Raw genomic sequence first — 22,720 nt, forward strand, 5'->3', positions numbered from 1 at the left:
AGTGGTGTCCTCCAAAATGTTCAGTGGATTAAGGGTAAAATTTTTTTTTTATGTGCCATTGAATGACTGACCCCTCATACAGAAAGAAGATGTGTAACACGGAAGGGAATTGATGATGGGTAATGGATGTTTAACATGGATGAAACTTGTACATGGTATCGGAAAAATATATACCTACTTTCAAATACATGTGATGTTAATGTTTGCATTTTACTGTTTTCCCCCTCTAAACATAATGTTAACAGTGATCAATGGCAGAGAAAATTAACCCCAATAAGTGTTACAATTCAGCAGCTTGAATTTTCTACACATATATTTCCCTCCTTTAATATTACTCTGCTAACAGATTGCCTCTTAAAATTACTAGCAGATTACAGCTCTTATTTTTTAAAGAAAATATTTTTGTTCTACCTTAAGCCCTAATAACTCAAAAATACTATTGTGACATTATTTTGGTTTTGTCTGCAATATGGTTAAACTGTGAAAATAATGTCCAAAGTCCCTGACATGGAGCAGGTATTGGTTCATGTGGTTATGACCAATGGATAGGCTTCCTTTCACTAAAACTGCTTTGTTCCTCTACTTCTGCCTCACACAAACCTCTCTCTTCTCCTAATTTTATGCTTTTTTTACTTTTCCCAGCATTTTATTATCCTCTGAAGCTCTAGTCTTAAAGCCCCCCACATATTTTTTATTTCTCATTTTCTCCTCCGCCCAAATTGTAGTTGGAGGTCCTGATGGTTCTGACCCACGTGTCTCTGAGGCTGCCCCAATTTTACTCCCTTGTCTAGATCAGTCTGTCTCACATACATGAGATATACCGACTCCTTCCACAGGAAAAAATAAAGTTGATCTTGAAATCTTAAACAGTATGTCTACTGACTAAGGAATACTAACTCAAGAAGCCTAAGTTCAATCTTGTGAAAATCTCTCCACTGCATACTCTCTTCAGAAAAGAGAAATTTTGCCTGTGTGACTAAATAGATTCTTATCTTTCAAATAAGGACACAAAATTAAAGCATTTGTGTAGAACACATGGGCCCTGAGAATACATCCCTGGAGTCCAGTTTGAGAAAATAGTACTAGGTCATCGCTGTGGCACCTAATTGATCTTTCTCCAAAAACTGGGGTGGTTTTATCTGCTCAGGATTTTGCTTCCAGATAATAACTTTAAACCACCTCGAACCATGTCAGTATCTTGCTCAGAGCATTCGGTGATTTCTTATTGCTCCAAAGGAGCCACGAGCTCCTTGGTGTGTAGTTCGGGTCTGTTATGACTTGACCCAGGATTTGGTTGCTCTGCCCATGCATCAGCCATGTTCAATTCTCTTTGTTTCTAATCACTCCCTGTCCTTTCCTTCTTCCTCAACTTCTCACCCTTCACTTAGCATCTGCTTCCTCTGTCTCTGTTTATAAAACTGCTATTCATATGTTTCCATGTCCAGCTCTAGTATAGCCAGTCTCCTTCATAAAATAGTTTTCTTTTATTACTGGGCTGGGGTGAGGCATGGGCATTAGATTTTTTTAGAAGTCCCCTAGGAGAGTCTAACATGCAGCTAGAATTGAAAACCAATTCCCTAGTTCCGGGTGCTCCCGAAGGATGATCCCCAGATCAGCAGCACCAGCAGCACTTGAAAACTTGTTAAAAATCTCATGGATGGCACTGCAGTCCGTACTGTAAACGAGGCCTTGAACTACAGGGTTGTCAGGTCACTCTTGCAGTCCTTCATGTTACTTTATTTATGGCTATTACAGAGTTCAGTATTTCTCCCCAAAGATACATTATGTGTACAGATCTCTCATCTTCTTTAATCATTTTTATAATGTGTGTGTATATGTGTGTGTGTGCATGTGTATGTTTTAAATTTTTCACTTACAGTTTACATTCAGCATTATTTTGTATCAGTTTCAGGTGTAAAGCATAGTGATTAGACAATCATATACTTTACAAAGTGGACCCCCTGATTTTCCAGTACCCAATTGGCACCTCACATAGTTATTACAATATTATTGACTGCATTTCCTATGCTGTGCTTTATATCTCCATGACTATTTTCTAACTACTTCTCAATCCCTCCACCTTTCTTACCCAGTATCCCAGCCCTCCTACCCACCAGCAACCATCAGTCTGTTCTTCGTATCTATGAGTCTGTTTCTGTTTTGTTTGTTCACTTATATTTTTCTTTAGATTCCACATATAAGTGAAATGTATTCTTTTATAACCTTTTTGAGATGAGGAATATGCTTATCTTGGTGTTTCCATTGTGTTTATCAAAGTACTTTGCATAAGAAGCTCTCTATAAACCTTTAATTGCATTAGATCATTTAGGTATAACTAGTAAAAGAAGGGACTGTAGAATAGCATTCACACCTCACCCATGTAAATTTTGTTCTTTAAAAAAAGCAAAAATAATGTATATTTGTATATAACATACATGACAAGATGTTTAAATATTTTATTAAGATAAACAGCATGTTCCCAGCCAGGGTACATTCCTGGGTTGCAGGCCATAACCCCCAGCAACCGCACATTGATGTTTTTCTCTCTCTCTCTCTATCTCCCTCCCTTCCTTCTCTAAAAAATAAATAAATAAAATATTAAAAAAAAGATAAACAGCATGTGTATTAATTGCATGCTAGCTGCTAAGAAAACACTTTAATGTATCTTTCCTGGAAAAAGCATTTCTGAAGTACAAACTCCTCAGTATAGATGATGCGCCCTTGTCAGCAATCACCTGCAGCACATCCGTTCGTTGCATATTAGATTTCTCTTGCACAGGAGGACACTTATCTTCCTCTTTACTTCCAATAATGCCTTCTCTTCCTGTTATTTCTTGAATAAGGGTGTTAATTTCTTCCTTAATTTTCCTTTTCTGCATAACCACAAACACTCCGAAATTGCTCTTTGGCAATCTGTTCTCGGTTTTTGGAGCCAGAGGCCAACGCTGATCATTTCTTTAAAGCCCCTTACTGTCCCTGTTTAAAAAATAGCCCAGAGGGATTGCTAGTTCCTCATAGTCCTACAGCCTTTTTAACACTATCACTGAAAATCATTTCATTCTGGATGTTAAAATTTGTTTATTAAGTTGACCTCAGGAAAGGCTTTTATTTCCGTAGCCTTACAACAAGCAAACACAAATAAGTAAATAAACTATTATTTTATTAGAAAACATTCTCCAGACAACATATTTCAGAAACCAAACTCAAACTGGTATAAATAAAATACTGTGTTGGCTTAGATAACAGGTATATCCAGGGAACAGGGCTGCTTCAGGCACAGCTGTATCCAGGGATATGAGTCTTTAAGAAACTCTCTCCCCTTCTGCCTCTATGTACTCCTTTGCTCTCTGTGGGCTTCATTCTCAGGCAGGGTTGTCTCACATTTGGGTAATGATGGTCACTACAGACCAGTGTTACATTCAAAGAAGAGAAGGTGGCCCTCATGGTCCCCACTTCTCCCACTGAGAGCTCCAGCATAGTCCTGAGGAGTCAGTCATTAGCCAGACCCACGTCACGTGCCCACTGTTGATGAGTTCAACACTACAGAGACCAGTGGACTGTCACAAAAAGTGCAGAGTAAGGAGGCTGGACAAGCATAAGCATTGGATTCACTCCAGTTATAGAGATTTTTCCAGAACAGCATAATAATAGGTGGGAATAGTTTGCTACTTAAAAGAAAAGATAGTGATAGCCACAATACCTGCCAACTTTTAAGAACATGTTAAAGGCCACTGATGCTAGGTGAGTTATGTGGATTGATTAGACAGTAAATTCCATATTATAATTTCCACTGTAAGGGAAACATACAAGTTTACCTGGATAATAAGTAGTGAGAACTGGATTTAAATCAAAGGCCTTTTTTTCCTCTTTAAAGGCTACACCAGGCCGTCTCAGTGTGTGGAGTGAACATTATACACTAAAACAAATTCTGTGTCACTGACTGATGAGGTCTCAGATGTCAACAGGTGCCCCAGCAGCTCTGACTCTGTGCCATCACTGCGTCATTCACTCAGTGTTCATGACATTTTGATTCTCAAGAGAATGGGAAAGACAGCAAATGAACACATAAATAAAGTAGTGTAGACAGTGAAAAATACAGGGATGAAAGTCTAAAACAAGGGCTGTCCTAGGAGGTTGGTCATTTAGAGTGGGTGGTCAGGGAGGACTTAAATATTAAGTGGTATTTGAACAGAAGCCTTAATTACAAGACAGCCTTACCAATCTGGGGGAAGATCTTACCTAAAACAGTGAGTAGATGCTCACAGATCTTGGGAATAAGCTTACCATGTTTGAGGAAGACACAGGAGGTCAGGGGAATTCTAGTGCATTGGGACAGATGATACCTGCTGAGAGGTATGTAGGACTGTGGGCTATTGGAGGGGGTCAGCTTTTGTTATAAGTACAATGTAGAAGCCATTGGAACATTTTTACTTAATTGCCTTCTATTGCAGATACGAGGGCAATATTCCAAATGGTTAAAGTTCTTATGAGGCAGTAATGCAGCCGGCAGAGGCCAGCTGTCTGGTCTGACCACTCTTCCTCAGTCTCTGTGGGAATTCGGACCAGGCAGTGCACCTGGGGCGTCCTTGCCGCCTATGCCAGAGCCCTGACACCCGTGGCCCAAAGATGGCCTTCTTTCACTGTTACTCTCCACGGACAATGTTAAGCCACTAGAAATGTTTGACAGCTATGTCTAAATATTCCCTCCTGTGCCAAGTCAGTTCTTGATTGATTTCCCTCTGATTATTGAGAAATAACAGCATGTAAAGTGTTTAACTCAAAAATTCTAACCAAGAAAGTCAAGATAGGGCATTTTCATTTCCTACTTTCACCATCCTCAAATTATTTTATTCTCTTTTTCCAACTTAGGTTTTCATTTTTATTCATTCCCTCTGGACATAAGCCATCATCCCCATTAGCTTTGTTTTTTTTCCTGCCCTACATAAATGTGCTTTATCATTACCAAACCCTTTCATTTTAATGTGTCCTGGATATTGGCCCAAAGTGCCACTGCATGGTGACCGGTGAGGTGAAATGTAATGCAGATGTGAACATTATTCCTTGTATTAACATACTGCTTTCAATTTGAAGGTTCTAGATCATTCTTTAAATATTATTTTTATTATAAAGCCAGCAGTAAAATGAAGCAGAAAAATCAAAAAGAAGCAAGTTGCATACTAGTTACTGAAGTCATTTATTATTTTTGTGAAGCAGCAGCTTCAGACTGAAACTTTTTAGGGCTTATGATTTGGGATACCTAAATGTAAAGTCAACATCTTTGCAGAAGGTAGATAAGAAAATCATTCACAGCATGAATTCTCTTACGGTGTGCTTTTGTGGATATGGAATGGCACATTTTTCTTTAAAAAAAGTTTTTAAGGAGCCAAAATACATTTTATATAACAAATAGATAGATGATATTTTATTTGTATTCATAAGAAATGCTATATGAATGCCAATCACAGAAACATGTATTGTGAACAATCTTTTTCAACTGAAAAATGTCTGGTCAGAAGTCCTGGCTATTCCCATGATAGCTCTTCTGTGAAGTGTGTCATTTCTCTCCACTCTGAGGGGGAAGAAATTGTCACTGAATGTGTTCTCCGGGCATGCGGTAGATGTGAAGGACATCATGGGCTTGCTGCCATTTCATGTCTTTAAATATGGCTATCACACAGTGTGAGTGAATAACGCACAGTGGGACCGCAGCCTTCATGCCTCATCTTCAGGCCCAGACATGTGACTCCCTCCCCAGTCTTCTCTCCCTCAGAGCCTTCAGTTCATTAACACTCTTTCTCATCCCTTGTTTGGACAGCAGTGTGTCCGAGCTTGAAATGGGAGATGTTGGTTATTCTGTTGATGAGGAGCTGTGGAAACTATCTTAAATCAACAAGAGTGTGAACTTAATAAAACCTGGGGGAGACTCACTCAAATCGTCCGGCAAGATGGAGGAATAGGTGGACACACCGTACCTCCTCACACAACCAAGATTAGAACAACAATAAATTACGGTCAGCATAACACACAGAACTGACAGAGGATTTATCTGAATGGAAGTCGGACAGCCAAGAAGTTGAAGTAGACCCGTTCATCCAGACTGGTAGGAGACAACGAGCCTAGCGGGCGCGGGGCTGGCGCGGGTCGGAGGCGCGCGAAGGTTGGAAAAAGTTTGGCGCGGAATCAGCACGACAGCCATCCGGGCGCAAGAACACAGCGGTGATCCCTGAGTACGCAAGCTGCGGCTGGCGGACCCAGTGGGGCAGCGATTGTGGACTAGAGCAGAGCTCGCAGCCCAGGAGCCCGGGGAAGGGTCTGGGCCCAGGAGAACTGAACTGCCGCCATTGATTCCCTCCCGTCCCGCCCCCACCCACGCCCCCACATATAACGTCACAATCCAGCGACTGGGGCGCCCAGCCCTGGTGAACACCTAAGGCTCCGCCCCCCACCATAACAAGAGCGACCAGACCGGAAAAAAAAAAATAGGAGAGACAGGGAAAGACATAAGACATGTGTACAACAGAGCAGATCAGTCCCCCAGGACTCATCCTTTTGAGCGACCAAGAAATAGCCAATCTATCAGATGCACAGTTCAAAATGCTGGTGATCAGAAAGCACACGGAATTGGTTGATTTTGGGTGCAATTTAGATGAAAGGATGCAGGTTACCATAAAAGAGATGCAGGAAGATACGCGGAGGAGAGCCAATAGAGGAAGGAAGGAATCTGAGTCTCAAAACAATACAGTGGACCAGAAGGAAGATAGAATCAACCAAGCAGGAAAGCATGATGAAATAAGAATTCAAAAAATTGAGGAGAGCCTTGGGAGCATCCAGAACACCTTTAAACGTTCCAACATCCGAATTATAGGGGTACCAGAAGGGGAGGAGCAACAAGTGGAAAAGTTATTTGAACAAATAATAAAGGAGAACTTCCCCAATCTGGCAAAGGGAACAGTCTTCCAAGAAATCCAAGAAGCTCAGAGAGCCCCAAAGAAGTTGGACCCAAGAAGAAACACACCAAGGCACATCATAATTACATTAGCCAAGGTAAAAACGAAGGAGAGAATCCTAGAAGCAGCAAGAGATAAGGGGGCAGTAACTTACAAAAGAGTTCCCATCAGACTGTCAGCTGATTTCTCCAAAAGAGACCTTACAGGCAAGAAGGGGCTGGAAAGAAATATTCCAAGTCATGAAAGACAAGGACCTACATCCCAGATTGCTCTATCCAGCAAAGCTCTCATTTAGAATGGAAGGGAAGATAAAGTGCTTTTCAGATAAGGTCAAATTAAAGGGAGTTCATCATCACCAAGCCCTTATTTTATGAAATGCTAAAGGGACTTATCTAAGAAAAGAAGATAAAGAAAAAGACATGTATAGTAAAAAGGACAGCAAACTCACAATTATTAACAACCACACCTAAAGCAAAACCAAAAGAAACTAAGTAAACAACTAGAACAGGAACAGAACCACAGAAATGGAGGGCACATGGAGGGCTAGCAGCAGGGGGGGTGGGAGGAGGGGGAGGGGGAAAAGGTATAGAGAATAAGTAGCATAGAATGTAGGTTGAAAATAGATAGGGGGAGGGCAAGAATAGTACGGGAAAGGTAGAAGCTAAAGAACTCATAAGAATGACACATGGACGTGAACTAAAGGGGGGGAATGTGGGTGGGAGAGGGGGTACAGGGTGGAGGGGAGGGAAGGGGGGAAATGGGACAAATGTAATAGCATAATCAATAAAATATATTAAAAAAAATAAAAAAAATAAAACCTGGGAAAGAAAGTAAGAGAGACCATTAATTGGAATGTAAATAATTCCTTTATCCTTCCATTTTTTTTCTTAATGAAGCTGTAGCTTTAGAGTTCTTAAGTGTTGGGATTTCTTCTTAAATTAACTGGAAATATTTCAGATGCATATTCATCTTCCCTATTGCAGTTTTATATTTCTTTTCTAGTTTGTGTTTCGGATGAATTCTGTTTTTTTACTCCTTAAGATGCATCCCTATTTCTGTTGCTCTAAGACAAACTGTAAACTGAATGTAGACATTCAATTTCCTTCTGTTTTCAGATTAGGAACACAGAGTTTTTAGAGTTGTAAATTTTGTTTTATATGAGAAGTGGTTCTTCAATACCAGGAAAAAATAGCTAAGTTTACAAAGAACTTGAATTCATTTATATTGCTTAAATGTTTTGTACACTTCTTTCCCATATGTGATATATATAAAGGCTCCAATATTTACAAAATATAAGTCATACACAAGTGCCAAATTCTCACACAAAGTAATAGTCAAGGAATTGCTAGATACTTACATTTCTTTAACCGATCCCGTGTGCCTACCAAGTACCAGGGACAGCACTTCACACCAGGGTATCCCAGAAGGCAAGATTGCTGCCTTCCGAGAACATTTCGCCTGAGTTATGCTAAACATTACACAAAAATTTTACTAATAATTTGTAGCAGTATGTGGGAAAATATTGTAGGGAAAGTGTAAGGTGCTATGCATGTGCCTAAGAAGGGAATCAATCTTACCTGGGGGCAGGATGGGGAAGTGGTTGAAGGCCTTAGGAGCAAACTGTTTGAGGAAGTGTGACCCTTATGCTGAGATCTGAAAAAGATGTTGAGGTTTCGGTGTTGAAGGGAAAGGGAATGGGAGAAGGGTAGGGTCAGGGGCATGTTCTGTATGTGTGAAAATCACATGGGGGGACGGAGAAACGATAACAGTGGTGTGGAGGTTGGCATTGAAGAGCAACTGGGCCATGAAACAGGTGAGCGAACAGAATCAATGTGCCCACCTGTACCTCCTTACAATCAGTTCTTCTTCAGCTTCTTTGGACCCAGCTGACACCAATGCATGCTTCAGCTTCATTTCCATTTCATGAGGGTTTGATTATTTAAGACCCATCTCCAATTTATCTTCCCTCAGGAAGCCTTCAGTCATTACAGCATCAGCTGGAATTAGTCACTTTCTTTAAAGCTTTAAAACCTCTTATTTTTTCATTTGTTTTATTTTGACTTGTGAGTTACTTGTCTGCCTTGCTCATACATAGGAGGGCAACCTGGTCCTAGTCGCCAGTGTGCTTGGTACATAGTAAGGACCATAAAAACAGTTGAATTGAATTAGAAATCAGATTAATTGTAGTGTGGCAGTCTTCTTTTCTTGTGCTATTACCATTTTATTGAATTTATTCCAGAATACAGTCTACTTTTTATATCTAGAACATTCTAGGCCATTTGAAGGGCACAGATGCTGACTCTGTTGGAAACCTCTCTCAAGAAAATTCATCAACATAACCAAGGTTCATAAGTTTCACGTGAGACAAGAGCAGATAAACTTGAAATTATAGTGACAATCTTGAAAGCAATATCTTTCCTTTATTTGAAGAATACTATGATTCTTGAAATGTCACCACCATTGCTTTCTGAGAATATCATGTAGCCGCATTTACATTTATGCAAGTGATTTTGTTTAATTTATCTGCACATTTTCTTATCTGCATTCAGACTAATTAATTTGCTTGTACTTAAGTCTAATCTTTATTTTACTTTTACATGAAAGGAATTTTTAATACAATCTTTAGATAAGAGCAGCAAGTGAGATTTCAACAACTGTGCTTTCACATTTTGTGATAAGTCTTTTATTGTGATAATATTCATCAAGGATGAATAGAATCCCTGGCTTACAAGCAGAAGCAGGTAAAATCATCTTTAAAACGAATCCTTTGAATAACCTCTGTCTCTAAGCTAAGAAAGCCCATTGTCTCACTAAAGCAAAGGGAAACACAGAGTGCTTTGTGCTCAGAATTTCCTCTGGGATAAATGAGGGCTGGAGATGTTAAGGATCAAATAGGCTTCACCTGAAGATTCAGTTAAGGATATATACTCTGTGAGGAAGAATTGTCAGTGCTTCTGGAAGCAAGATTGATTTTTATTTTTAACTCTGCTGACTTTTTCAGCCCATCACAAGGACAATCAGTCTTTAAAAAATGTATTCAAGGCATCTTTGTCAAGTTCTTTGAGTGAATTTTTTTTCATTGCTTTTGTTCGGTTCCTTTGGCTGACACTTCAGACTTCTTGTGTCTGGTGGATGTCCCACGGAAGGTGGGGGACCAATCACAAGTTATCCTCTCAAAGCTTTGCTTCTGCACAAATGAGGAAATTAGCTGGGGCCCAGAGCTTTTGATTCAAAAACCATTATTGTAACTTAGAAGAAATTAATATGGGCTTACTAAAAATCGTGATTTGTGTGTAGAATTGAGCATTATGTTTCTAAAATTAGCATGGACCACACAACTTCAATGCAAGGCAAAGTTCTACTGTAGTTGTGAGATTCTGACTATCATTCAGGAAGAAAATAAAACACATCTTTGCTTGACTTTTGGTCATTTTAGCCAGAATGACTCTAATTTCAGTTGTTTTGGCTAATTCCTACCCATCGGTCCTGGCATACCTCAAAAGCCATCCCTCCCTAAGTTAATCTTTTTCTTTGTGTTCCCTTCAATGCCTATATTACAGCTTTTATCCTGTCATATCTTATATTCTTTTAATGTATATCTGTTTTTCATTTTCACCTTCTTTTTCTTTTTTATTTGCCCATTCCTGATAAGGTATCTACTAATTGATGATTAATGAATGTTTGTACACATGTAAAGGCCCAAAAGTTTGGGCAGTTGAACTGCCACTGTGAACTGCCAATTCACATTCCAATGTGAATTGTGGTGGGTTCCTGAGCGACATGACGGCGTCAGCAGAACACCATTCCTGGAGAATAGGACGGACTCCAACACCAGTGTGCAGCAGGTCCTCATAGCCACTCCCATTCTATTTTGGAAATATTCTTTATGGGTCAACAATATATATTATGTACTTTATTCAAGTACAGGAATGCATACAGCATTAGGATACAGAGATGAATCAGATAATATGTCCTTAAGAATCTTAAAGGAGAGGGAGAGTACATGCAGTGATCAGGTTACTTCAAACCACTACTAAACACCATGGCACAAGTAAGAGGGTACATGCACAGGGCATGCAGAAAAGGGGACTTAGGAAAGACCCAGAAGTTCAGCACGGTGCAGCACTGACAGATAACTGTGAGTGGACCAGGTGAAGGAGGGCAGAGAGGCCCTTTCAGGGGGAGGGAACAATGTCAGCAAAGTCATCACAGAGCCATGATGAGTGACGAGGGGCAGACAGCAAGCAGGAGTGGTGGGCAGGAGCAGGCCACGGGGGATCTCAGACACCAGCTGAGGGACTTAGGCTTATGCCTGTAAGTGAGGTGATTCACTTGTGAGTTTTAAGTGGTGCAGAGGGAGGGGTCATGCATTTTAAACTGAGCATCCTGGTGGTACCACTGAGGAAAAATCAGAGGTGAGAACAAGACTAGAGTCTGAGAGATTAGTTAGGAAGTTGTTGAAGCAAATGGAAATGGAGAAGAAGGTCTAGATTTTAGAAATATTTGGGAAGTAGGAAAAAAATCTTGATTGAAAATGTTTTGATTCTGCATTGAGAAGGAGACAGACACATTGGATTGTGTGCCTGTATCATTATCTGATAGTGACAAAACCAGAGGAGTTCAATGGGGATTCGGAATTGGGAGTGTCAAGAGACTGAATTTAATTGGATTTGAGATATGGGATTGAATCCAAGAGGCTCTGTCTAGTAGGCTGGAGTCACTAACACAGAGGTAATAGTTCAAATCACGATAATGCATGAGATTTCCCAGGTGCTAGCATCTCACACACACAGAGGCTCACTGAACTGTACAATGGAGCCAAGACTCACACTAGATATTTTCAGCTCCAAAGCATAGGCTTTTATTTGAATGCTTCACTACTTCTCCCAACAAGTGAATGATATGTGTGGCTTGGGGAACTGACTTAATGAAGTTGTAGTCACTTGCAACAAGAGTAAAATACAACACAAATATATGAAATCTTCTTTGAAAAAAATGAGTCCAAACTTGTACTCCAGTCCCCACTCTTCCACTGACTGTCTGCATGACTGGGGTACATTCTTCCTGTCTCTGAGCCTGATGTCCTTATTCATCCATTGGAACTAGTGGTGCTTCGTAGGCTGCTATGAGTATTAGCTGAGAGAGGGTTTATACAGTCCTCAATACTTGCCTAATGTAAAGAGTAACAAAAACTTGTTTCTGAAGGTGGGTTTCATGGGCTTCCTGCCAAGGAGCTTACTCAAAGAATAAAGTTAGTATGAAGGGCTTCCCCAAGGAGCTGGGTGTTGGGGCAGCTGATCTCACTGCCCAGTGGGGAAAACATAGAGGGCACTTGCCTAAAACAGCTATGCAAAATGGAGCTGGAAGAATTTTTTTTTGTGTACAGAGGTACTCATGAGAATAACCCAGATATTGCATTTGATTCACACCAGAGAACTGTAAGAAGATAGAAGCCATTCAATCCAGAAGGATATCAGCTGTGCTTCCAGTGCTGGATTTAGCCTAAAGACAGAAAATGTGGTTGGCCAACTCTGCTACAACCAAGAAGTGCAGCGCACTTCTGCAGTGATAGTACCTCCAGTGAGGGTGTGGGAAGCAGAAACTTTCAATGCCATGTGTAATTAAAATGGAAAGTTTCACATTCAGCTCTGCTCTGCTGAACTTGAATGCTACCAGATGCTTTAGTTTAGGCAATAAATAAGTGCCATGAGAGTCATTTTTGTTATACTGCATTCAAAAATAAGTTATTAGTGACATCGCAATTCTCCATACTCAGTGTGTCTTTACGTACACATATGCTCTGAACAACACTGCATATACCAATATCTAAAGTTTTCAGCATGAGAAATGCGCTAGTTTCTTCCTTGGTGACTAATCTGGGTTGGGTTGGAATAGCGGCCAGGCCTACAGGGGGAAATGCACCGCTATAGTCTTTCCACCCTCCTAGTAGAAGAAATCCAGTCTCACAGAGATATATTGATAGGAGGGAAGCAAAGATTTAAAAGCAATTTCTTAACAAAACTCCAGTGACATTGTATTGTCATCTGTAAATTATGGCTAAATATTACCAGTTGCATTTTCTAGTTAATTAGGTTGAACCACCAGCTTTTCAACTTCCGATTGACAATTAAAACTGTGGAGATGACAAGTTTTAAACAAAAAATGAATGCGCGTGTTTGATTTCTATTTTTATACACCTTTGGTTCATAGTAACCTTCAAACATGATGTGTTGCAATGCAGTCCTGCTGTGCACGACTGGTCTGCAGTTGCACAGCATGGGGCTTCCTGCATGGGTCTGCGCCCTTGTCAGTAAGACCAGTGCTTTGAATGCTTGCGTGTTGAGGCAATATAAATTTGTATGCAGTTTCTAAATTCCTGCTAGCAATTTTTTAAGTCCATTAGACACATTTTGAGTGGCACTGAGTTAGAAGAATAGGCTGGATTTAAAATAAATAGTTGCTGGTGAGAGATGTCGCCTTCATATACGTGTTTCCATCCCTAAACAAAGATGGAAACTAGCTAAGAGCAGATCCCAAAGGAGGGATAGCAAGCTTGTCTTGTGCCTGGGTGAAGAAACATTATTGGAAACAACACAGGGGACAGGGCTGCTCCATAGTAGAAAAGCAGATTTAGGAAGAACCAGCATTAGCAGTTTCTGTTTTCCCACAAAGGAAGGCTACTGGAGTCATGCTCTTCAGATACTTACCAGGGAAGGAAGGATGTGTTCCCATCTGAGTGTTCACGTCCCCTAGGGAATAAGCTTTGTCTCTTGCTCATTGCAGTATTCCTAAAACAGGGACCAGTGTTTTATACTGCTGTAGATGTTCAGACAATATTGGTTGAAGTCATTGAATGAAAAGCATTAAGAACACATCCTGATGTCCAGAAAGCCATTGTGCAGGATTAATAATTTGTATTACTCTCAACTGTTGTTGAATGCCGTAAGGATTTCAGGAAGGTTAGACATATTCACAGTAGTTTATCAACAATTAAGGCAAGGGAAAATTTCTTTTAAGTTTCACATGATTTATTCTTCATTTCCATCTAATTCAACAGGGGAGAATCCATTACCAAAAAAGGCATAGAGTGCCCCCCCCATCCTTCCCTCCCTCTTTCCCTCTCTTCCCCTCTCTCCCTCACTGCCTCCTTCCAGCCCCTGACCTCTGTCCCATCTATCGCCACCTCCCTTCTTCCTTCAGGTTCTTTCTTTGTTTCTGTTTCTTTGTTCCTGCATTTCCTTCCCTCCTTCCTTCCTTCTTTCCTTCTTTCCTTCCTTCCTTGCTTCCTCATTCATTCATTCATTCATTCATGTCATTTCTCATTCCTGCCCCTTCTCCAGGGAATTAAATAGTGTTACCCAGACTTAAGGTCCCTGGTCTCAATGAACTATTCCTCTTCTCATTGTTAAGATTCTCCTTGTGCCATAAAGACCATTCTTTCTCTTTGTCTAGTAACTTCTCATCCTAATGTGCTCACAAATGTGCTGCAGCACTCTGCCAAACCTTTTTACATCACTCATCACACTGGACTGGGTTACCTATTTATCGCCCTCTCCCAAACATAAGTTCTTTGTGGGTAAATATTTTCTTATTTCACCCTTTTATCCCCACTGCCAGCACTGTGTCTGACTTATGACTTGTTCATTGAACACATAAGTAAATACATGATCTGGAATTTAGACATGTACAGACCTGTGTGACTGAGAGGAAAAAAGAACCCAAGTGAGTGTTCAGAGTGTGAATAATGTAATAGTACTAAATCGTGTTTATTTTAGTATTTTTTACTTAAAACTGAAGAAAGGATTTGGCTGTTAGCATTGTTTTCAGGTGAAGTCAGCACTGTTGTGAGGCTTTTTAGGGACTATATAAATATTTTTCTTTTGATCAAAGTTGTCCCTTACTGAGGAGGGGTTATTAAATACCCTTTCTCTCTAATTTTAAGTCCTGAAGATTGTTAAGTACTTATCTTAAAAAATATCATGCTTCAGTGTTAATTGAGATATAGCTTAAAATTTATAAGCTTAAGAAGACTCCTTGCAGACAAAAAATCTTTTTAATATGCATAATAATTAGTTTATCTGTTTTTTAAATTAAGACATTTAATATATTTCTTTCCCTTTATTAGGTCACATGTATATTTAGTAGCTGGATACTATGGTGATTTCACCTCCTTTATCACTTTCATGACATAAAATTCAATTCCATTCTGTACTATTTCAAGGCTATGTGTCAGGTACTGTCTTTGGTTGTAGAACTGCAAATTTTAAGAAATGGGTCTCTGCCTTCACTGGTGTGGCTCAGTGGATTGAGTGCTGGCCTAAGAACCAAATGGATGCTGGTTTGATTCTCCGTCAGGGTACATGCCTGGGTCTGGGGCCGTGTCTCCAGTAGGGGGCACACAAGAGGCAACCACACATTGGTGTTTCTCTCCCCGTCTTTCTTGTTCCCTTCCTCCCTCTCTAAAAATAAATAAATAAAATCTTTTAAAAAAAGAGAGAAATGGGTCTCTGCCCACTGAAGAGTATGATGTTTAGTAAAGATGACAGAATGAGTGTAACTCAGTATCATACAGTGAGATACATTTGTTTGAGTGGAGAAGTTCTTAAGAGGACGTCATATTTGAGCAGGATTTTGAAGGATCAGAAGAATTTTGCCAAGCAGAAAGAGGTAAGACAGAGTCGAAGCAGAGGACACAATATGAGTGGAGGCGGGGAGATTTTCATGTGGATGGTGTGGTGGGGAAATAAGCATGAAATGCAGGGCAAAGAGGGGAGAGAGGGGATGGGCGATCTCTTGGTGGATTGTTGGGATTTGGGGCATTGAATGCCCAAATTTAGACTTTGGATGCTAGGGAAATTTAAATGACTTTCAAATGATTTTATTTTACTTTTTTTTAAATTTTATTTTAATCATTGTTCGACTTTCAAATGATTTCAAATGAGGTAATACAATGTTTGCATCTATGCTTTAGAAAGGTAATTTTGAAGGCTGACTGGAGTCAAATAAGGAATACAAACATGGTGGAGAAGGACCTAACCTGTCAACTTAATAAAAATTGAGCCATATAAGACTTATATGATTTTAAACCTAATAATTACCCTTTAACATGGAAGTGCCACACTTTCTGGAGATATATTATTAAATTAATTAAAAAAATAGAAATATGAGTGGACTTTACTGTTTTTTTTCTGGGCATATGAGATTTTTTTCTAACATAGTTAAACATTATTCTTGGAAAGGTTTTCTTATTTCAAAGAATTGCCATTTCTGTGTGTTTCTGCTGTGAATGTGTGTCCGAATCTGGGCCGTGGTGTTGCCATTGGCAAACATGTAGACTGCATGCAGGTTGTAATAGCAGGTGGTGTCTGTGGTGACGTGTACACGTTGCAGATGCAGGGAAGGGGCATCACTCTGGCAGACTTGTGAAAAGGGGGACGGAAGGAAAGTGAAGAAAAGGAGTGTTTGGAAAGCAGAGAATAGAATTCCAGTCCAGTCAAGTTGCTGATTAAGGCCGTGAAACAGAGAGTGAAACGAGGCCAGCAGCCGCAGTAGGGAGCAGTGGGAAACATCTCCATTACCTCTGACACTGCAGTGCTGCCGTTGGGGCAGCAGAGAGGTCTTGGCGGTGCTTTCTTAATGTGGGCAAGTCTTGCCCTCTGTCATTACACAGTTGTCTCATCAGCCTCCCAACAATGTTTTGTCTGATGCTCCAGTAGGAATGTAGCTGTTAATTGGTAATAGGCAGTTCTCTAATGACAGTCCCCTCCATTTTTGATGAGCCAGAACACACATTTGTCCAAGTAAATCCAAGGTGATCTCATTATTCAGGATTTCTCTTCACGTAACTTTCAGTAAAACCTGCTCCAGAGAAGTCAAGGCTAATGTTTATGGGCATGGAAGGTGGTTGGTGTGGAGGTGCAAATCACCACTCTCCTGCCTACTCACTCATCATGTGTTCTTTCCCCTTACGTGGGCTCAAGTTGAACCTGTCTGGTGATACTTATTTGTATAAGAGATCAGTGTCCTTTAACAAGATTTTCTGTAGAATAATTTTTCTAATTTCAGTGCTACAGTAGTCAAATGCAGTTTAACAATAACACGAGACACCTATGCACACCTGTAGTCAACTGCAGCACCTCTGTTATAATGACATATTGAATCATTTCTATGACTAATAGCCATAATTAAGCAAACACTGTTAGAGTTCCTTTTTGAAATGCAGAGTAAATGCTAAAATCCAAAAGCTACCTGACAGTTTAGAATATTTTGGCATAGGACATAATATTAGGAGAAGTATAGATGAGTCTGGCCAAGTGAGAAATTTCCATGATTATTAAAAAAAATAGAGATGATCTCATGAGCAATGATCTGGAGAAGAAACAAGAATATAGCAGAGATCTGAGCTGAATACTGGAGTTATTCTTCCCTGCAATAAAATGCCAGGGGCTCTTATGCCTTAATCATTCCTCTTGGAAAATTGCATATAACCCAAGATGCCCAGAAAAGGAAGGGAGGAAGTGACAAATGAGAAGAATGTCACATTTGTCATTGTGTAACCCCTGTGTATTTCCAATGACAAAATTAATAAGTTTCAATATTTTACCTCAAGCTCTTGGCATTGTCTCTCTTCGTATAAAAATCTGACCATCCCTGGAGCACCAGCCTGTCCCTTTAGAGCTATGATCCTAAGTCTTTACCCATTTAACAAAACTTTCTCCTGATTCTTAAATTAGTATATTAATTTACATCTCATTGTTCCCCAAACTCATTTTCTTTCTCTCATGACAAACATCAATTCCCTATTTATATTACCATGGTCTTGTTATGAATATTGAGTGATTTTTTTCATTTCTAGGATCTCTTGAAGCTCTGAATTCCCTAAATTTTCATATTTTATATATCACATAATTTTTATTCTTACATTTTTGCTGGTAGCTAAATGTTTACTGTGTAGTGCTTCTCTACTGCTTAACAAATTGTTTTTTTAAATACTTTTAAATTTATTTTTAGAGAGAGGGGAAGGTAGGAAAAGAGAGGGAGAGAAACATCAATGTGTGGTGGCCTCTTGCACACTCCCAGCTAGAGACCAGGCCTACAACCTAGGCATGTGCCCTGACTGGGAATTGAACCAGCGACCCTTTGGTTTGTAGGCCAGCACTCAATCCACTGAGCCATACCAGCCAGGGCCACTGCTCAATAACTTAGTTACAATTTTTTACTTTGGTGTTTAATTTTGTCATAATATGGACCTAGCATACTTGTCACACATTCTCTCTCCCTCCCTACGTGAACTTTGGCTTCAGCCTAATCGACTCCATCTACTTCTATATCCATTCCATTGTTCATGGTTTTGTCTCCACTTGAAATGCTGCTTCTCCGTTTGGACCTGTCCGGAATCCCATCCATGGGTCAAAGTCCAGCTCTTGTGCCATTTTCTTATGTGGCCTTCCTCCTTCCTCATGCAAGTATATCCTAGTGACTTCCTGTGCCTTTTACTTACCTGTCACTTCTACCTTGCATTACAGATACCTGTGTACTTGTCTTCACTATTAGATTGTATGAGATTAGTTTACTCAAGATTCCTTTCATTGTAGTTATTTGATTTGGGCATTTTTATATCAGTACAAATTGTAATTTATAACATTATCACCCCTTTCACTGGTATTTTAATCCATAAGGACTAATGAAATATATTATTATAATATATCCATTTATAAAATTATAATAGTGAAGCTGATGGAATCCAACATGAAAGGAAACTTACTGTTCAGCTTCTATAAAACAGGAGCAGCACTTCCAAAGTGGTCTTAATAAAATTTGCTGCATTGAGACAAAGGACCATGACTTCATTCTTACTAACCTCAGAAGCATAATAATCTATGGTCAGTTTTGGCATTAATCCAATTTTGCCATTAACTTTCTCATAAATTTTGATTAAGGGGCACTGTAGGACTTGCAATTAAGAGAAGTGCATTAGAAATTCATTTCCTATCCACAGTTTGTCATATTCTGAAAAAGACAGAAGTTATGTCAATACCTGCAGACCTTGGGGATAGTGAAATATCGGGCTGAACAAACTTTTCTCCTGCTAGGGCATACCTAAAATTAGTTGTGGTCTCAGTTCCAAATTTTTATTTTAAGAAGTAATTGATTAAAATATTTGTTGGCTATATAAATTTCCTGACAGTAACAAGGCATCTATATTTCATGGTTATTTTCTCTAGACATCATCAGCTCATCGATATATTTTATAATAATTTGTTTCTTTCTGTGATCATGGACTAACAAATATTAGCTGCTTGCCCAAGTCTGGACCAGTAATATATTTAACTCTGAATTTGTAGTTAGCCCTTCCCTTCTAGGAGTATTTTCAAGGGTGCAGTTATATTATACAATGATTTTTCTACTTTAGCTCTGCCATATAGGAAAGGTGAAGTTGTTTCTGAAAAAGGTTTCACTTATTTATTTTAAATCTATAAAAGTTATTTTTTCTACTGGCTCTCTTCATCAACTGTGTTTTTAAATATTTTGCCCCATTGAAAAGTTGAAGATATATGCCAAGTCATTTTAAGTAAATGTAGTAGAATTATACTAACATGATTCTGCTCCTAACTTTATTTTTTAAGGAACGTTTTTCAGAAAGCACGAAGAGTGTCCCACATGCCCAGCTGTAGTGGCAGGTTCCGGCAGTGAAGTTTTCCTTCCCTTCTCCCCACCTCCGCTTTCCCTCTGATAATCACCGTACTGTTGTACTAATGATCCCTGGACTTTTACAGAATATTTTTCTTCCCGAACTATTCAGGGTAAAAAAGAACTGCTGTTTCCACAGCCAATGCTCCTGAGTAAGCCATTTAAATCATACTGTTCTTTGACCCAAAAAAGGTTGCTTTCCTTTTAGACCTGAACCTGTTTGTGTAGTGGTCCTGGAATTATGTAGATGCCAAATATCTACCTTAATTTTCATGTTTACATGGATCATAAAATATTTTAGATGGCCTTGGAAGCAGGGCATTTTGGCTTACAGGGCTCCTACTGTGTGCACTTGAATAATAGTTGTCTATGGAATGAAGCCCATTTGCTTACTACAGTACTATCAATACGTAGGACAGTTTTAATATCCATTGCAAAGATGTGGTGCTTGAGACCCTGGGAGGCTAACTAACTTGTTGACTCTTTTTCTATCAAGCATACCTGAGGAAGGCATGGGGACATCTGAGCAGGGTGGCTCTGTGGGTTCTGGCTTTGAAGCACCACCTCTGTTCCAAAGGTATATCAGTGCTAGATGAAATATGAAGGCAGAACATGTAAGAGTCACAGCTGAGGCCACAGTTTATCATCTTAGTGACCTGTGAATGGGAGGGAAATGCAAGCAATGTGTTGTAAGCTGTGCTGAAGCCCCCGGCCTGTTGCCTTCTGGTGGTGGAAAGAGGGATCCATACTACTTCCTCACAGAAATGAGAAATTAAAGTCATTTCACACTAGGTGGAGATCCAGAGCCAGCCCCACAGTTGGAAACTAGGGCGTAGAGAAGAACTCTTCCATTTCTGAGCAAAAGATGAACAATCTGCTCTCTGCTACTTCCTGAGAGACTGTAGCTCTTGTGGACTTAAGACGGAAGAGGGACTGAGGTGGTGGAGGAAGCTGATGTGGCAATTAAACTGGGAACCGAACCAAGTCATTCACTGGCTCAGGGGTGCGGCTAGTCGTAACCCAGGTGTCAGCACAATGTGAGTGGTTGTAGAGGGGTGTCTCTGGGCACAAGGTGAGCGCACAATCACTTGTGAGATAAGCATGATGAGAGGTTGGGGATGGAGCTTTATTTAAAAACAAAAATTAAAAATTATCCCACTGCAAATGAACTTGCAAAACAAAATTCCAAACCACATGAGGGAGCCTAACACTATGAAGGAGCCAACAAAATTGACAATTGGAAGTAAATTTGACTCAGAAGAAATTAAAATGTTGGGATAGTCTGGCAAAGTATATTTTAGATGCTCAAAATATAAACAAAAGATTGCAATCCATTAAAAAAGGAAAATCTTGAAATAGAGTCAGTTATCTGATTATTATTTTGTTTTCTATGACTATTTTATATTGAATTTTTAGGGGTGACATTGGTTAATATGATTATAAAGGTTTCAGGTGTACAATTCTATAACACATCATCTGTACACTGTATTGTGTGTCCACCACCCCAAGTCAAGTCTCCTTCCATCACCATTTAACCCCCTTTACTCTCTCCTGCCTCCTCCCACCTCCCCCTTCCCTCTGGTAATCACCATACTGTTGCCTGTCTATGAGTTGTTGAGTTTTCTTTCTTTTTTTTTTTACTTAATCCCTTCACCTTTTTGTCCAAACATTTGTTTATGATATTTATTAAGTTCATACTATTTTAGGTGCTAGAGCTGCTGCGGTGAACAAAAGTAAATCAAATCCATAACAACATAGAAAGTTTACATTCTCATCAGGGAGTTTACCTTTTAGTGGTAGCAATAAAATGAGAATAGGCCGAAATCTTGGAAACAAAAAGCTAATTATTGAAATAAAATTCTCTTTAGAAAGGATAAGCTCCATACTTGAGTTTTTTTATTGGAAAGGCATCACTTAGCAAACAATCTAAAATGTGATAATGGAAAAATAAAGTCTTAAAAGAAAGTGCACCTGTGTTTGTGAATGTCTGTGTGTCTGTGTATCTGTGTGGAGAGAAAGAGAGAGAATGCACGTGAGATTCTGTAAAAAGATAATGGCAGAGATTTTTCTAGAAGGGAAGACAAGCCCCCTCATGTTGAGAGCATTCGTTGAAACTCTCTGGATAAATATAAGAAAATCAATGCCTAAACATTTTGTGATTAAACTTTAGAACATTGAGGATAAAAAGAAAATCTTAACCTATTAGAGAAAAAATACAGACAAGACTCAAATACAAGTGGACTGCGAGCAGATCCCAAAGCAGTATTGAGGCGAAAAAATTTTCTGTCAATTTAATTCTAAAATTCTGTGCTGGAGTATACTGATGGACACTGACCAAAAAATGTTAACTAAATAATGAGCTTCTTGAGGAAGCAGGCCTAGAAAGAATGTGTGGGTTTAAAGAAGAAGAAGTAAAGAGAAAACAGCTATTCTTCGGTACCTCCATTTGTGCCAAGCATGTGGGTGACCTTGTAAAGTGTGGAAGTAACGTGTCAGCTTCCAGGTGGTATTTCCTCGGGGAGGGAGCCTTTGGAGCCAGAATGGGAGTGGAGAAGGGTCAGCAGCAAAGGGCTCATCTATATCTGTACTGTTTCACTTCTTTAAAAGGAGAAACAAAGTGCAAAATGCTAAGATTGTTAAAGATGGGGTGCATGCATAGGTTTTCACAGTATTCACCTAAATGTGTACCTACCTATATAACTGAAATAAAAAGGCACTCAGTTCTTTCAGGAGAACATGGATTTTTATGCACAGCAATAAAGTGTATATAAAACAGCCTGTCTTCTGTTTTTGAAACTCTCTGGATAAATAAAAGTAAATCCATGCCTAAATATTTATCTTTATCAGGGTTTACAAGGCCCTACAGAGCATGCCTGTTCAAGCCTCTTTCTAAGCTGCTCATTCATTCATTCCAGCCGAGCTCCAGCCACATTGTCCTTTGTACATCACACAATGCATGCTCATTTCCTCTTCCTGCAACAGCAATCTTCTTAGGTCATTGTTGTCTCTTCCTGGTGCTGGGGAAAGTCCGGAACATTTTAAAGTAGTTCACGTTCCTTTGATTTTGCTCTCCATCCTGTGTT

The 22,720-nt window shown here is 39.5% G+C and overlaps 1 protein-coding gene across 2 annotated transcripts in view; it reads left to right on the plus strand.

The window, feature by feature from the left end:
• PREX2 (phosphatidylinositol-3,4,5-trisphosphate dependent Rac exchange factor 2) overlaps positions 1-22,720 on the plus strand; it is a 228,078-nt gene that overhangs the window by 165,678 nt on the left and 39,680 nt on the right. The gene's annotated exons all lie outside the window — the stretch shown is intronic.

This window comes from Phyllostomus hastatus, unplaced genomic scaffold, assembly GCF_019186645.2.
Source record: "Phyllostomus hastatus isolate PE091 unplaced genomic scaffold, TTU_PhHast_1.1 phas_scaffold_21, whole genome shotgun sequence".
In the NCBI taxonomy this organism is placed as follows: domain Eukaryota; kingdom Metazoa; phylum Chordata; class Mammalia; order Chiroptera; family Phyllostomidae; genus Phyllostomus; species Phyllostomus hastatus.